The following is a 6,059-nucleotide window of genomic DNA, read 5'->3' as shown; positions in this document are numbered from 1 at the left end:
CCGGGGCTGAGCAGCTGATGCTGCCCGGGGATGCTCAGCGTGGTTTCATAAATAGTGTGGCGTCGCCGCCGACGTGTGGGAAAAGAAAGCCACTTCCTCAGAGCGAGGATTAATGTACGCGCTCAAAGCGCCATCAGGTGATTATTCTAGTTATTGCGCAGTTCGTTTCTCGTCATGTATATAGGATGTTGTGTAAAATAAAGTCCGTCCCTTGTGTAAGATATGTCTCTGTAACTACTCGCAACCGATGCATCTCATAATTCCCGATAATGGTGACCTTGGAAAGTCTGATCATCAGTTGAGACATTATATCTAAAAAAAAAAACAGTGGACGCATCTCAACGGAAACAACACGTGCTGTTGAACATTCTCGCCCACGCAAAAGCGAAAGCATGGCGGACGTGGCAGCGGTAAAGATACCACCGTACAATTTCGCCGATCCTACACTGTGGTTCTTGATGTGCGAATCAACTTTCGAACTGGGGATTCCGAAACCGGTAACGGACAGTCGCACAAAATTCAACTACATAGTGGCCCATCTACCACCGGAAGCAGCTTCCGTCATCCGCGATGTCATCACGAATCCAACTGCAACAGATCCCTACGGACACGTGAAATCGGAATTAATCAAGTCGTGAATCGTCACAGCAAGAGATACGGAAACTTCTCACTGGGGAGCAACTCGGTGATCGTCGTCCAAGTGAACTTTTGCGCGTCATGCGGCGTCGCGCGGAATCACACAGCGTTCCGGACGAGCTCATGTTGGAACTGTTTCTTCAGCATTTGCCAACATCTATGCAATCTATCCTGGCTGCAGTCACACCACTAACGTTGGACAAAGCGGCCGAAATCGCCGATCGCGTCATGGACGTAGCACCACAAGCGGTAAGTGCCTGTTCTAACTCTTCCGCGAATTCCATCGAGGAACGTTTGTTGTCGGAAATCGAAAAGCTCCATGTGCGAATCGACGAGATTTCCCGAGGGCGAAGTCGTAGCCCGTACCGAAATCGCTACTCGCGACAGCGTAGCAGATCGAAAAATCGCGACGAGTGTTGGTATCATCGACGATTCGGCACCGATGCCAAGAAATGTGTCTCTCCCTGCAAATATTCGGGAAACGAACTCAGCAAAGAGTAGAGGCGACTTGCTCTTTGCCATCTACGTCACGTCGCCTGTTTGTGAAAGACATGAAAACGAATCTATCTTTCCTCGTTGATACGGGCAGTGATGTTTCGATCTTGCCGGCAAGCCTTTCTCAGCGCAAACAACGGCCTGTTCAAGCGTTCGCAGCCGCGAATTCATCATCCATCGAGGTGTACGGCCAACGTATTCTTTCCGTGGATTTCGGCTTGAGACGAAATTTTTCCTGGCCATTTTACATCGCCAATGTGTCAACTCCTATACTGGGTGCGGACTTCCTTCATTATTTCGACTTAGTCCCGGACCTTCGCAACAAGTTCCTACGTGACTTGAAAACGAAATTGAAACGTCCCGGACGCGTCTCAAACGCAACGTGCATTCATTCGGTGAAAACGATTACCGGTGACTCGGCGTATCACAAGCTGATTTCTGAATTCCCGGAGATCACTAAACTTCCTAATCCAAATGCACCAGTAAAGCACAACACCATCCATCATATATCCACAAAAGGACCGCCTGTGGTGGCGAAACCTCGTAGGTTAGCTCCAGACAGATTAAAAATAGCGAAATCGGAATTTCACAACATGCTGCAACTGGGGCATTTGAGACCTTCGAGGAGTAATTACGCCTCACCACTTCATATGGTACCAAAAAAGGGTACCTTGGAATTTCGACCGGTCGGAGATTTCCGTGCTTTAAATGCACAAACGTTAAAAGACAAATATCCCATTCCTTGCATTGCTGATTTCACTGCTGAACTGCATGGCACTAAAATTTTCAGCCACGTGGATCTCATAAAAGCCTATCATCAGATCCCAATAAATCCTGATGACATCCACAAAACAGCAATATGCACACCTTTCGGATTGTTTGAGAGCACCAGGATGCAATTCGGATTGTGCAACGCTTCTGCAACCTTCCAGCGATTCATCGATGAAGTGACCAGAGGACTTCCTGGAGTTTACGCATTCGTCGACGACATCCTGATTGCATCAAAAGATCCTGATGAACACATCCATCATCTCAAGACTCTCTTCAACAGACTTCAAGAATATGGACTCTGCGTCAACGTCTCCAAGTGCAACTTCGGTAAAGAAACCATCGACTTCCTTGGATTCCGGCTATCTACAAGCGGCATCGAACCTCTGACAGATCGAGTTCAGTGTATCTTGGATTATCCACAGCCAACGACCTTGACACAACTTCGAAGATTTCTCGGTATGTACAATTTTTATCGACGTTTCATTCCGAAAGCTGCCGATTTGTTACATCCGTTAATAAAATTTCTCGAAGGTCATAAAAATAAAAAATCACCTCGTTCTGCTCGTGCCAACGACCAACTCGCGTGGACCGATGAAGCAACAAAGTCGTTCACTTTGGCCAAAGATGCCATGGCAAATGCCACACTCCTGAGACATCCACTTCCTGGAGCTAAATTAAGTGTTTGGGTAGATGCTTCAGATGTCGCAGTGGGTGGTGCTCTCATGCAATTAGCCGACAAATGGGAACCCATCGCATTCTTCTCTATGAAATTGTCCAAAAGTCAAAACAAATGGTCCGCATACGACCGAGAACTATTTGCAATTTATTCATCTATAAAAAAATTCAAGCATATGCTCGAAGGCAGGGAGTTCATTATCTACACAGATCAGAGGCCCCTAATTTATGCCTTCAAGCAAAATCCAAACAAATGTTCGCCGCGACAGCTTCGTCATTTGGACTTGATATCCCAGTATTCAACCGATATCCGTCACGTCCAAGGCTCTCAAAATTATGTCGCAGATGCACTGTCAAGAATCGAAATCGACGCAATAACTGGTTCTAAGGACATTAATTTCAAAGAATTCGGGGAATTTCAATCAAGCGACCCGGAACTGAAAGAAATTTTGAAGGGTAACAACACATCTCTACAGCTGGAACTGAAGCCATGTCATCTAACAGATGGTGAATTATGGTGTGACATTTCAACTGGCTCACCCAGACCTTTCGTTCCAGACTCGTATCGAAAGCTGATTTTTGACCACCTTCACAATCTATCGCATCCCGGAATCGCTGTAACAAAAAACCTCATTTGCTCACGATATGTGTGGCCAAACATGAACAAAAACATCACAGCTTGGGTACGCTGCTGCCAATCATGCCAGCGATCGAAAATCCAGAGACACACAAAAGCACCTCTGAGCACCTTCGCACTTCCCGACGCTCGTTTTTCACATGTGCACATTGACATTATAGGCCCTTATCCACCATCAAACGGGAACATCTACTGTCTTACCATGATAGACAGATTTACAAGATGGCCCGAAGTAACACCGATACCGGACATACGCGCCGAAACCATCTGCAAAGCATTCTTTGATTCATGGATCAGTCGTTTTGGGTGTCCCTCAACAGTGACCACAGATCGTGGAACTCAATTTGAATCTCATCTCTTCCAGCAGCTCGCAGCACTACTAGGAACAGATCGCATACGAACCACTGCATATCATCCAATTGCCAATGGTCTGGTCGAGCGATTTCATCGCACCCTAAAAAGTGCCATCATTGCTCACGACAATACCAAATGGTCAGAATCGCTTCCGATAGTCCTCCTGGGTCTACGATCCGCTTTCAAGGAGGATCTTCAAGCTACCTGTGCCGAACTGGTGTATGGAACCACTATTAGATTGCCATCTGACCTACTTTCAGATGAGGTGTCCAAATCTACACCAGACGCTACCTATGCATCAATGCTGTCTTCGTTCATGAGGAGTTTATCACCCGTATCTCCATCTCATAAGAATACTTTCAAGATTTATGTTCATCCTTCCTTAAAATCTTGTTCTCATGTGTTCTTACGCGTAGACAAAGTTCGACCTGCATTAAGCGCACCCTACACTGGACCATATCCTGTAGTGCGAAGGACCGACAAAGTTTTTGTAATCAAAGTAAATGGTAAATCTATCTCAGTGTCTATTGACAGAGTCAAACCTGCATTCGCCATGGATGACAGAGTCAAACCTGCATTCGCCATGGATGACAGAGTCAAACCTGCATTCGCCATGGATGACAGAGAACCACCTGCAGTCACCGAACTACCAAATGAGATCAGTTCTAAACAGGACTCCAAAAGTCCAGTGTCAACGACAGAAAAAACAGTAACAACTCGTTATGGACGAAGAGTTCATTTTCCAGAACGATTTGTTTCGTATTTTTGATTGCATATGTTTTACACCCATTTATATTCTTGTGTTATGCCTTTACATTTTCGCATATGTGTACATATTATTTTCGCATTTCTCGCATAAGTGTTAATTTACATTATTTCTTTTTTCAAATCATTGCAAACATGTTAACATCGTATATATTCGTATTTTTCATTCGTCTTAGCAAAATATTGAATTCTCAGCTGTCGCAAGTATTTATACACACATGCACATTGGTTATTATTTGTTATAATTTTGTATCATCAATATGTGAATGTCAATCTTGTATTTCCTACATTAGCGCTCGCTCGCTCACTGGGGGGATAGTCTGTGGCGTCGCCGCCGACGTGTGGGAAAAGAAAGCCACTTCCTCAGAGCGAGGATTAATGTACGCGCTCAAAGCGCCATCAGGTGATTATTCTAGTTATTGCGCAGTTCGTTTCTCGTCATGTATATAGGATGTTGTGTAAAATAAAGTCCGTCCCTTGTGTAAGATATGTCTCTGTAACTACACGCAACCGATGCATCTCATAATTCCCGATAATGGTGACCTTGGAAAGTCTGATCATCAGTTGAGACATTATAATAGTATATTTATCTATCTATGAAACCAGGCCCGTCATTTAGGGGTAGGGCGTTGCCCCCCCCCCCCGACTTTTGAAAATACATTAAAAATATTATATATATATATATATACACATATACACATACATTGAGTACATGTGCTCCCCCCTGGAAAAAGTTGAAAGAACATGAAACTTTTTTGCCTTTTCCGTTATAATATTACAATCAATTGACCTTTTTTTGTAGCAGGCTTTTACCATCACGTCCAAGAGATAGAAGGCCTCCACATGGGTTACCAAGTTCATCTGTAACATCATTAAGACTATCTATCAAGTTTGCCACATTTTGAACCACAGCATCCTATTTCGTTTCTTATTTTGGCACAGAATCTTCCTGGTTGGCTCACAAATACCACAAGGTGATTGGGGGTATGGGGCTATGGGGCATAGAAATCGCCAATTCTGATCCCGATCATTTCTTTTCGGCACGACGATGATACTGGCACAAGAAAGGAATTTTTTTCCCTGAATATTCTGAGAGAAAGTGGACTACTTGCTGACGTCACGAGCAGCGTGCGCAGGGTTTCTATCTCAAGGAGGTGCTGCTTGTACCCACAAAAAAACCAGCAACCCTTCTGTACGAGAAACACATGGATCCCGTTGGCAATGCCAAGTTTTCGTTTCCAAAGGTGCAGCTACAGCCACGGCTGCTCCAATTTCAGATTCCTTTTTCTTGATATATCTTACCGTAGATTCGTTGATTCCGTAATGGCGGCCCACAGCAGCAATTGTCTTACTTTCGCCAAGTATAGTCAATATACCCAATTTTTCTTGTAAAGTTTCACTTTTTTTTTCTTTTTTTTTTGCCTTTTCAAAGCATTATCAGTAGCACTAGAAAAATGAGCCATCTTAAACAAGCACAACTCAAATTTTGTAAGCAAAATACGTGAATGACGATTGCTGAGTGTTGCCAAAAAAGTTTCCAATAAAGGGTAAAAAAACTGCGAATACGGGGACTGACTATGTAGAGTGGGAGGAGGATGGAAAAACCACATAAATTTGCTTCTGACAAACGATCAAAGAACTAGGTCTGTGAGTGACAGACAGAGTGTGCAAGCATGTGAGAGGCTGAAAGAGTGACATATAGAGAAGGAGAAAGATCGGGGTAAAT

At 44.1% G+C, this 6,059-nt stretch overlaps 1 pseudogene; it reads left to right on the top strand.

Moving 5' to 3' along the window:
• The first annotated feature begins 338 nt into the window (after positions 1–338).
• Positions 339–1,893, top strand: LOC149068905 (uncharacterized; annotated as a pseudogene).
• The last annotated feature ends 4,166 nt before the right edge of the window (positions 1,894–6,059 follow it).

This window comes from Pholcus phalangioides, unplaced genomic scaffold (assembly GCF_987345545.1).
Source record: "Pholcus phalangioides strain wild (caught in Gottingen) unplaced genomic scaffold, Ppha-v1.0 ptg000024l_1, whole genome shotgun sequence".
NCBI lineage: Eukaryota > Metazoa > Arthropoda > Arachnida > Araneae > Pholcidae > Pholcus > Pholcus phalangioides.
This window is presented reverse-complemented; position numbering and strand designations above follow the sequence as displayed.